The sequence below is a fragment of the Coregonus clupeaformis genome, chromosome 36, assembly GCF_020615455.1.
Source record: "Coregonus clupeaformis isolate EN_2021a chromosome 36, ASM2061545v1, whole genome shotgun sequence".
Lineage (NCBI taxonomy): Eukaryota > Metazoa > Chordata > Actinopteri > Salmoniformes > Salmonidae > Coregonus > Coregonus clupeaformis.
Genome location: NC_059227.1, coordinates 24,037,267 through 24,049,272, shown reverse-complemented (window position 1 = coordinate 24,049,272; position 12,006 = coordinate 24,037,267). Strand labels below are relative to the sequence as shown.

At 46.3% G+C, this 12,006-nt stretch overlaps 1 protein-coding gene across 1 annotated transcript in view; it reads right to left on the bottom strand.

Annotated features, from left to right (window-relative positions):
* LOC121552800 (bromo adjacent homology domain-containing 1 protein-like) overlaps positions 1 to 11,270 on the bottom strand; it is a 66,547-nt gene extending 55,277 nt beyond the window's left edge. Inside the window, exon 1 of the mRNA XM_041865844.2 lies at positions 10,628 to 11,270. The gene's annotated coding sequence lies outside the window, so the exon portion shown is untranslated. The remainder of the gene's footprint in view (positions 1 to 10,627) is intronic.
* Between the last annotated feature and the right edge of the window lie 736 nt (positions 11,271 to 12,006).

Here is a 12,006-nt window from a genome sequence, read left to right as displayed (position 1 = left end):
CTGGGGAAAGAACCTGTTTCATGTCAAGACGCTACTCCTTTGTTCTTTTAAACTTACCACCTGCTTCTCGACTCCCAGCGTCTACGTTACAGAATACCTGCTGCTTCCATTTTGCGAGGCAGTAATCAGAACGTCTTCCAGATGGTTGACCAGCAGGGATACCTACTTCGTCAACACCACGACTAGCTGGCACAACTGGGGACGCCTATGGAAGAGGTTCTTCGCAGTGTTCAACATTTCTCGAAAATACCCGAGAGGTGTTGCCTTCAACTAACGGAGGATACTCTACCACCAGTCAATCCAGCGAGCCAGCACACCAGCCCATTCAGCAACCCGCCCAGGTCAGCGATGCCCGTTTGTCCCTCCCAGATAAATATGACGGCACCCCATCTAAATGCCGTGGCTTCCTACTACAATGTTCCCTCTACTTTGTGCACCAGATGGGAGCCCCCACCACCGAGAGGTCTAAGGTTGACACGGTTATTTCTCTGCCGACTGGGCGGGTGTTGGAATGGGCCACGGCCGTCTGGGAGAGAGGAGATGAGGAGCTGGATTCGTATGAGGGGTTTATGGCTCTGTTCAGAGGTATCGTCGATCATCCACCGGAGGGCAGAGGGGGGTGAGCGCCTACTCCAACTACAGCAGGAGGAACAGACTGCTGCCGAGTACGCGCTCACCTTCCGAACAGTAGCAGCATCCAGCGGATGGAATGATCCGGCGCTTCGTATTGTATTCAGAAGAGGACTGCGCGAGGAGATCCAGACAGAACTGGTCTGTCGAGACGACAACCTCTCCTTGGAAGCACTCATCGCGATGGCCATCCGTCTAGATAACCTACTTCGGGAGCGTCGGCATTCTCATCGCTTCTCTCCCTCCCTCAGTGAACACTTTGGATCAGAGCCTCAACCCATGGAGGTAGGGGTCACACGCTTCCCCGCGGCCGAGCAACGCAGATGGAGACAGCTGGGGCTCTGTCTCTATTGTGGTCAAGGAGGGCACCAGCTCCAGCAGTGTCCGGTACGTCCCAACTCGTGATCCACGTGAGCAGAGGGACGGTCACGTGATCTTCCACCTCCTTGGGCAGGTGTGAGTATCCCCTCTTTATCACTTTCTGCCAAACCCTTTTTGGTGTCGATCGCACTAGTTGACTGTCCCTCATGTTCTGTTTCTACAGCGTTAGTGGATTCCGGTGCCGCGGGGAACTTAATTGACCAGACCCTTGCCTCCTCTCTTAACATCACCTCATACCCGCTCTCCTCTCCTTTCCCGGTTCAAGCCCTCGATAAATCAGCCTTTAGGTTCCGGGACCATCACACACGTCACCAAACCACTCACCCTCATCGTGGAGTCCATCCATCAGGAGAACACTCCCTTCATCATCAGTGCACCAGCTCACAAGATCATCCTCGGCCTCCCTTGGCTTCAACGCCATAACTCCACCATCTCATGGTAGAGGATGAAAATCAGAGATTGGGCACCCGAATGCCAGAGGACCTGCTTTCCTCTCCCCTGTGGTTCCACGTGGGTTGAGAGTCCTGTGGTTGCCCTTCAGCCCAACATCCCGGAGGTATACCAGGACCTGCGGGAGGTATTTTCCAAAACCCGAGCCACACGTTTCCCTCATCGCCCCTGGGACTGTGCCATCGACTTGCTAGCAGGCTCTGCGGCCCCGCGCAGATGCATCTACCCTCTGTCGGTGGCTGAGACCAAGGCCATGGAGGAGTACATCCATGAGCCGCTCCAACAAGGTTTCATCCACACGTCCAATTCTCCTGCATCTGCAGGCTTCTTCGTGGCCAAGAAGGATGGAGGGTTACGCTGGTGTTTTGAGAGGACTCAATGAGATCACCACCAAGTACCGTTACCCTCTCCCGTTAGTGCCGGCAGCCATCGAACAGCTCCGCGGGGCCCGTTTCTTTACCAAATTGGACCTGAGGAGTGCATACAATCTCATCCACAATGCTCCATCAGTGTTCCAGTCATTCGTCAATGAGGTGTTCCGGGACATGCTCGGACGCCAGGTGGTCGTGTATATTGATGACATCCTGGTCTACTCGGCTACATTGGAGGATCATGTCGCTCATGTCCGAGTAGTCCTGGAAAGCCTCCTGGCTAACCAACTGTTTGTCAAGGCTGAGAAGTGCCAGTTTCATCAGGAGGCTGTCTCCTTCCTAGGCTACCAAAACAGTCCCGCAAGGAGTGAAGATGGACGTCAAGAAGGTAGATGCGGTCAGGTCATGGCCAGTCCCAACCACCATAAAGGGGTTACAATGGCTTTTGGGGTTTTCCAACTTCTACCGCCGTTTCATCAGGAACTTTATCTCCATCGCCGCCCCTCTCACCTCTCTCCTCAAGGGTGGTCAAATAGGTTGGTGTGGAGTCCAGCAGCTAACGAGGCCTTCCGCCTACTGAAGGGACGTTTCACCTCCGCCCCATTGCTCAAACACCCAGATCCCACAATACCCTTTGTGGTGGAGGTGGATGCTTTAGAGGTGGTCGTGGGGGCAGTTCTGTCTCAACGACAAGGTAATCCACAAAAATTGTTTCCGTGTGCGTATTACTCTAAGAAACTGTCCCCTGCAGAGAGGAAATACGACGTCGGCAATCGAGAGCTCCTGGCGGTGAAGTTGGCATTAGAGGAGTGGAGACACTGGCTGGAGGGCGCCAAGGACCCATTCGCCATCCTCACCGACCATCGGAACCTGGAGTACATACGGACAGCTAGGAGGCTGAATCCTCGCCAAGCAAGGTGGGCCCTTTTCTTTACTAGATTTGACTTCACGCTGACCTATCGCCCAGGTTCAAAGAACACCAAAGCCAATGCCCTGTCCCATCTCTACGATTCAGGAGAGGGTCCTGTCCAGAGTGCACACATAATGACGGTTTCAAGTGAGACTCCAGCACGCTGTCCACCGTCAGAAGGAGCACCTGGGGATCGTGTCTTGTTCTCTACCAGGAACCTCCTACTCCTCCTGCCCTGCAAGAAGCTGAGCCCCCGGTTTGTGGGGGCCGTTTAAGGTTCTCCGGGGGTCAACGAGGTGACGTATAGGTTACAGCTTCCCAGTGACTACCATATCTCACCTTCTTTTAATGTCTCCCTTCTCAGGCCGGTGATTCCTGGTCCCCTGTGTGTTGGCCAGAGCATATGAGCGGAGTGGAGCGGGAGCGAGCGTGGAGCGTGAGCGGACGGATTTTGAACAGAGCGCAGAGCGGCATTTTTAAAAGGACGGAGCGTCGCCCTATGTCCCGCTCAATTTCGCTCGCTCACACCACGAGTCTGAAGCATGCTCAAGCCTGACCCAGAATCCATCTGTTTAATTTAATTTGTGTCGTCCATGAATGTGTATTTTATAGAGCGAGAGGAGCAGCAGCAGCAACAAGAGAAAAGGGTTGAGGAATTCAAAAGTTTATTCACTGCACGCAAAGGCCCAACCATAACAAGGGAGAGAAAAAGAGAGCTGGATGTAGCATTTTTTTAAATGATTTTCATGGACTATGAACCGCTGAGTAAAGGAGAACGCGAAGGGATGCAACACTTCGCCAGCGCAGCTCAACCGGGCTACACCCCCAAGAAACTATGATAAATCAGTACTTTACTTTGTCAAATTTACATCTGAGATGCCCCATTCACATGCTTCAGCTGGCGATCAAAAACGCCTTTAACGAGCACGACAACATTAATAGGCTGTTAGTGAAAGTCGGGCACCTGGTGAAAAGTGTACGCAAGAGCACAGAGGAAACCGACCAATTAGGTGTCCGCCCCACAAATGCCTGCGCCATTCGATGGAACAGCCAGCTGCGGATGATTCAGTCGTTCATCCGGTTGTTCCAAAAAGACCCGTTATGGCAAAACAAACTCAAGTCTAATGTTGCTAACATCACCCTGAATCAAGTACGGCAGCTGACGCACCTTGTCAGTGTGCTGACACCACTAGCAGATCTCACAGACAAAATGCAGAAGGAGCTGGGGAACCTGGGGATGATCCTCCCTGCTGTCACAGAAATCAAATCCCTGCTCACCGATTACACATTTTACATTTACATTTTAGTCATTTAGCAGACGCTCTTATCCAGAGCGACTTACAGGAGCAATTAGGGTTAAGTGCCTTGCTCAAGGGCACATTTACGTCATTTAGCAGACGCTCTTATCCAGAGCGACTTACAAATTGGTGCATTCACCCTATAGCCAGTGGGATAACCACTTTACACTTTTTTTTTTACACTCACGCTGCACTTCCAATGGGCATCGCTGCTTTTGCAGAAACATTGGCAAACAACGTGTCAATTCGCTATGGAATATACTATACTGATTAACATCTAATTTTAGCGTCAGTGTTAGATCCCCGTTTCAAGACAGAATGGATAATCCGAGATGAGTCTGTATGCAACAAATTCGGGGAGATAAAGTAAGGCTGTGGTTTAAGCTAAAAGTGAAATACATGCAGATTTTGTTCCTTTTTTGGAGTGAGCGGGGGGCGATTTGAGTGGAGCGCGATGCAAACTGCGTTGAGCGCTGAGCGATAATGAGCGGACTGGCCTGATGTGGCTTTGAGCGGTGAACAGCTCCGTGAGCGAGGAGCTGAGATTCTCACCGCTCCACTCCGCTCATATGCTCTGGTGTTGGCCAGTGACAAATCTATTTTAAATTCAGGCTGTAACAACAAAATGTGAAAAACGTCAAGGGGTGTGAATACTTTGAAGGTTCATTGCCTTCACATTCACAATCACCAGATGGTGCCGCAAAGTAGTACGGGTTGCACCTCAATCACCTCCACATTGGTGTCCAAAAGTACAACGGGAGCTAATGACTGTTTCGCCCAGTGATTTAGTTAAGTCACTAAACCTCAAGTCCAAATCGAGTCCCAAGTACCCTGTGCTCGAGTCCGAGTCACCAATGGGTGAGTCACGAGTCGAGCCACAAGTCCCTATGGCTGAAGTCCGAGTCCCAGTGCCCGAGTTCTGGTCCAAAGTCTGAATCCCTGGGTCCACATTAACTCAAAATAAAGTTATTTACCCAGTCAGATATAATGAATTAATTTATATAGCCCTTTTCTACCAACTTTTCAACTCAAAGCGCTTTACATAATAGGGGGAAACTCACCTCATCCACCACCAATGTGTAGCACCCACCTTGGTGATGCACGGAAACCATTTTTGTGCCCGAACGCTCACCACACATCAGCTATCAGATTGAGAAGTGATATATGCCAAATGAAATGGGGCCAAGTTGGGAATTTAGCCTTTTTTTCTTTTATTTTTTTACCTTTATTTAACCAGGTAAGCCAGTTGAGAACAAGTTCTCATTTACAACTGCGACCTGGCCAAGATAAAGCAAAGCAGTGCGATAAAAACAACAGAGTTACACATGGGATAAAACAAAACATACAGTCAATAACACAATAGAAAATCTATATACAGTGTGTGCAAATGTAGTAAGTTATGGAGGTAAGGCAATAAATAGGCCATAGTGCAAAATAATTACAATTTAGTATTAACACTGGAGTGATAGATGTGCAGAAGAAGATGTGCAAATAGAGATACTGGGGTGCAAATGAGCAAAATAAATAACAATATGGGGATGAGGTAGTTGGGTGGGCTAATTACAGATGGGCTGTGTACAGGTGCAGTGATCGGTAAGCTGCTCTGACAACTGATGCTTAAAGTTAGTGAGGGAGATAAGATTCTCCAGCTTCAGAGATTTTTGCATTTCGTTCCAGTCATTAGCAGCAGAGAACTGGAAGGAATGGCGGCCAAAGGAGGTGTTGGCTTTGGGGATGACCAGTGAGATATACCTGCTGGAGCGCATACTACAGGTGGGTGTTGCTATGGTGACCAATGAGCTAAGATAAGGCGGGGATTTGCCTAGCAGTATATCCCATGACACCGGGGTTAACACCCCTACTCTTACGATAGTCAGGACACCCGTTTAACGTCCCACCTGAAAGACTGCACCCTACGCAGGGCAATGTCCCCTTCACTGCCCTGGGGCATTGGGATCTCATTAGACCAGAGGGAAGGATGCTCCCTACTGGCCCTCCAACACCACTTCCAGTAGCATCTGGTCTCCCATCTAGGGACCGACCAGGACCTACCATGCTTAGCTTCAGAGGCAGCAGTGGGATGCCGGGTTGGTCTTTCTGCACTACCAAATGTTTGCATATTGGCTACCTGTAATGTTACCAGGTCCACGTTCAGTGGCATGTTTGAACGTTCCAAAACGTTGCGTCCTCCTGAACGCACCCCAGGTTGTTCGCTATAGCTAGCACATGACGTAACATGACAGAACAAGGTGTAGCGTAGCCTAAACAAATGGATAACAGTCCGGTCCGCAAGTAGCCTAGTTTTAGAATATGCTTTATGAATTTACAATACAGACCACCAATGCACGATAGAAAGATAAAAAATTTACGCCGGTATTATGGGTCATATCTTTTGAATGGTTATGAAGCCATTTTATCTGAGCAAAAGATTGAGACTTGGCTACAGAACCTGGCTATGAAATGTAGTGTGGAAAGTGGGAGGGTTGACTGAGACTACAAATTGAAAGACAGCCTACTTTTCTATACTCTAGGGAGAGAAAAACATAGCAGGACTGTTGTTTTACTATTAAACTCAATGCTGCCATTGTTTGTAATTTCGTAAAGCAGCTTGTGTTTCTTAGCTACCCTTTGCCTAGTTAACTACACTGAACAGAAATACAAACGCAACATGTAAAGTGTTGGTCCTATGTTTCATGTTCTGAAATAAAAAGATCCCAGAAATGTTCCATACGCACAAAAAGCTTATTTATCTCAAACATTTTGAGCATTTCTCCTTTGCCAAGATAATCCATCCACCTGGCGGGTGTGCCATATCAAGAAGCTGATTAAACAGCATGATCATTACACAGGTGCACCATGTGCTGGGGACAATAAAAAGCCACTCTATAATGTGCAGTTTTGTCACAACACAATGCCACAGATGTCTCAAGTTGAGGGAGCGTGCAATTGGCATGCTGACTGAGGAATGTCCACCAGAGCTGTTGCCAGAGAATGTAAAGTTCATTTCTCTACCATAAGCCACCTTCGTTTTAGAGAATTTGGCAGTACGTCAAACCGGCCTCACTACCGCAGACCACGTGTAACCACGCCAGCCCAGGACCTCCACAACCGGCTTCTTCACCTGCGAAATCGTTTTGAGACCAGCCACCCGGACAGCTGATGAAACTGTGGGTTTGCACAACCAAAGAATTTATGCACAAACTGTCAGAAACTGTCTCAGGGAAGCTCATCTGCGTGCTCGTTGTCCTAACCAGAGTCTTGACATGACTGCAGTTCGGCGTCGTAACCGATTTCAATAGGCAAATGCTCATCTTAGATGGCCACTGGTACAGTGTGCTCTTTACGGAGGAGCAGTGTGCTCTTCACGGATTAATCAAATCAAATCTTATTGTTCACATGCACATATTTAGCAGATGTTATTGCGGGTGTAGCGATTTCAACTGTACTGGGCAGATGGCAGACAGCGTGTATGGCGTTGTGTGGGCGAGCAGTTTACTGATGTAAAAGTTGTGAACAAAGTGCACCATGGTGGCGGTAGGGTTATGGTATGGGCAGGCATAAGCTACGGACAATTAACACAACTGCATTTTATCGATGGCAATTTGAATGCACAGAGATACCGTGACAAGATCCTGAGGCCTATTTTCGTGCCATTCATCCGCCGTCATCACCTCATGTTTCAGCATGATAATGCATGGCCCCATGGCACAAGGATTTGTAAACAATTCCTGGAAGCTGAAAATGTCCCAGTTCTTCCATGGCCTGCATTCTCAGACATGTCACCCATTGAGCATGTTTGGGATACTATTTTTCAACGTGTACGACAGTGTGTTCTAGTTTCCGCCAATATCCAGCAACTTCACACAGCCATTGAAGAGGAGTAGGACAACATTCCACAGGCCACAATCAACAGCCAGATCAACTCTGTGTCACGCTGCATGAGGCAAATGGTGGTCACATCAGATACTGACTGGTTCTGATCCACGACCCTACCTTTTTTATTTTTTAAGGTATCTGTGACCAACAGATACATATCTGTATTTCCATAGATAAGGGCCTAATTTATTTATTTAAATTGACTGATTTCCTTATATGAACTGTAACTCAGTAAACATTTTGAAATTGTTGCATGTTGCCTTTATATTTTTGTTCAGTGTAGAAGGCTGGTGGAGACTGGTTCGCTACAGGGAAGCAAAAGAGTCGCCTGAGTGATATAGGCTGTGTGTGCCGGGTGTGGCGATTCCTTCCAACTGCTAAACAGAACTGCGGATCTGTGCTGCTAATATTAATTGTGCTTATCACTGAAAAGCTCTCAATCTCTCCAAAAACTACTGTCCAGTCCACTTAGTAGTCAGATTTTGTCACAGAGCTAATTTAATCTCATCTTGTTTTAGTCAACTGAAATGAAAAATATTTTGTTTAGTTATAGTTTTTTCTGGGTCTAATATTTAGTCAGTTATAGTCTCATCAATTGCCACTGAAAAATAGGTGGACAAATATTGTAGTCACAATTTTTGTTGACGAAATTAACACCGGTACATTTATCTGGAGTCCACTGCATTATAGAGTGATGAGACCTCTGTGAGACCACTCAAGACAACTACAGCTAGTGACTGAAGAATAACTTTTATATACCCAGAGATTAATGTCTAAACTGCAATAAACCAGGGTGTGTCAAAGAGTAACTATTAATTTGTTAAACCAAAACCTGCAAAAGGAGAGAAACATTGCTTCAGTAAAATAAAAACAAGGATCCACAAATCCTTGCATGGACATGATTTAAACAACACTCTTATGGTGAAATAAGGCAAACTATCTGTGGGCTGTTCACAAACAACATAAAGCCATGACAGAGTTGTTTTTCAGCTCTGGTAAGATGTAGCAGGAAGGAGAGAGAAAGCAGAGTGACAAATACAAAGTGGTAATTTCCCAGACCATCTATCTGACGACACATCCATGCTGTACCATCTTCCCCACCTACCTACCTAATGGCAAGGGAAATTTCCCTGCTGTTGTTTCCTGGGGAGTTTTATCACAGTGACACCCTTAAATGACATAGTTCCCATTCTCTTGTCATCCATTAAGGTCTGACTGGACTTGTAATTGCACCACAAACTTCATCTACACCAGTGAGAGATAAACTGTGTGGGGGGGAACATCTACAGAATTCTTAAAAAGTTCCAAACCAGATTTCAGCACCACCTAAACAGCTTAGACCAGCTTATACAGTATCGTGGACATGGACTCATTGCATTGGAGGTGTTGTTGTGACATGCTGCTCAGTCTCACACCTAGCCGTTTCTATATCCCTTCAGCAGTCACTAAAAATTCCCCTTCAACCCGAGCCCTCAACCATGAAGCCGATGGAAATGTAGGCTAACAGTAGTCGGCTACCATAACAACTGACATGACATAATTGTGCCACATTATTGCAGTAGTCGAGTGACATGTTTCGGTCATATGTGAGCAATAGTTTTGATTTAACCAATAATTAATCAATATGCTGGCCAGTTCCTGTTATTGTCTGGATGTGTGTAACAGCTGAATAACTGGATATGTTCATCATAATATGGCAGTTCCTTAGCTTGAATGTCAGCCCTTAGTAGGCAACCACTGTTTCAACTGACAGGAGCTCTCAAGTTATTTACCAGGAAGGCACGTTACAATGCAACCTGTGATGTGGGATTGGAATGCATGTATGATGTCATCTTTATGCCGTAAATGGAACGTTGGCCATCATAAGACATTGTGACATCGACTATTCAATGCACCTGCCTGCATGTGTCACAGTGAGTGAATGACTACTGGTTCACCCACAATTCAAACTGCAGAAGAAATGTTCTCTTTAGAAAAGTGACGTATCTTTATCAGCATCTGTGGAAGCCAATTTTAGAACAGATGTGATATATCAACGCTAGATGATGCAAAATAGTGAACTGATCTGCGCACTTTTCCGTTTCTCCTGCCTACCCATGGCGTGTGCACACACTACCATTATACTACTGACAGAGAGAAACATGCACCAAATAACAATAGGTTCAATAAGCTTAACACATGTTATAAGGAATCATAAGGACAAAGTTGTTTAACAGTCGACCTATCCAATTATCTTAACGTTATTCTCATGTAGAACATGCAAGCCAATAATGCCTGTTTCACGATGGATAATATTGTAGTAACAGAAGACTAACATCCACTTATTGCTAACTACACCAGATATCAAAACTAATTGCATGCTTTAGGATCATAGCTACAACATCGAGTCTATTATTGCTCCGAATTCTCACTTGGCTAACACGAGTAGCAGTTACAGTAGCTGAGCTGGTGTGGATGGCCAGTGTACATCGCGCACGCTGGCTGGCTAGCTGCACAGCCAAGTAGCTACCACTCCCCAAAACATCTTCCTATTTCCATGGCCATTTGCCTCATGAATGCCCACACACTCGACTCGAAACAAACACAGCAAACGCCATAACCATCACTGGAAGAACAGCAAAATAGTATGGGCTAGTTTAATGGCATTAGCTAGCTACTCCCCGAACGAACTCAAGGCAAGGAGAAAAGAGACAGCAACGCAAGCTACTCACCCGTGTGGGTCTTTGTGGCACTCTCCTTCCTAGGCAAGTTTTTCAATCTGCGATCTATAGGTAGGCTATCTACAGTATAATCCTGACCAGGACACCTTGTTGTTAGAGGTGGATAGATCGCTAACCACGACGAACTAGCTTCCAACCTTAGTCCGACGCTGGGGCTGCTGGCTTCTGTTCTTGACTTGAAGTGCTTTCACTCAGCCTTCCGCGAAAGTCAATGTTGCCGAATGATTAGATTTGGCTTCCTCTAGCCTTCCCACACTCTATTCGAGGAACCCAAAAAAAATAATCGACGAAAGAAGCAAAACACTCCAAGCACCCTCCTATTCTCCGAAAGGTAGCCTACTCCCTGTAACTGTTTACCAGCGTTACATCAACTCAAACACGGATCTATTTCCACACACGAGTTGATACCGCTGATTGAGGGGGGCTGACGTGTAGAGATACACGTCGCTTTATCGGTTATGGCAGTGCAAGGCAGTTTTCAGTTGTGCACCAGTCACAAACAAGGCTGTTCGCAAACAAAGTGTTGTTAGCCAATTCTATTGCACTGGCTGTCAAAAGTGTAAAAATCATCCGCCGAACGGTCTTCAAAGCAGGATTTTTTTTTCCGCATACATTTTTTCTGCAGCATGTAAAACAAAACACCTTATTTTGCGGTGTAGAGTCTTTTACATAACAGCATCATCCAGGAGCCGCTGTAAGTCCGATCACATGTGAGGGCAACATGGAGAGCCTTTTAAAGGGGCACCAGCGCTTGGTCAGGCAACTGTTCAACAGCAATAATGGACGAGGGCGAAAATGGGTCCCCTGCGTGCAACTTTTTATAGCATAGGCATAGCCTAGCTTGAGTTATAAACATGCATCCATGATTATGGAAGCCCATTCCCGCCACCCTTTTTAAAAATGTCGATAGCCTACTATCTACATTTTTAGATAGTAAGTCGACATTTCGAGATAGACAACTTCAAATTTCGAGATAATAACTCAACATTTGAGATAGTAGACCATACTTATAGGATAGGTTTCTTTATTTGTAACAAATTGTGTGGTGATTTCAGAGGTGTTTTCCTGGTCTGGTAGGCTAACCTAACCAGGTAAAACTTCGGGCCCTAGTAATAAACGTAGTTTACCAGACATAGTAATAAATCAGCTGTAAACGGTTTTATATGAGCTGTGATGGGAACAGATTTTTTTCAACTGAACTAACAGGGCTGAGCTTGCTTCATGCAGGATTGCATCATTGCATCTGCAATTAAAACGTTACTCGCACAGTATGTCATCACTATTTTGTTGATTGATTAATCCAGTCAATACTTTTGGATTGATAAGGTATTGGTAGCCTAGCCATCCTAAGTTTGAATATAAACCACATT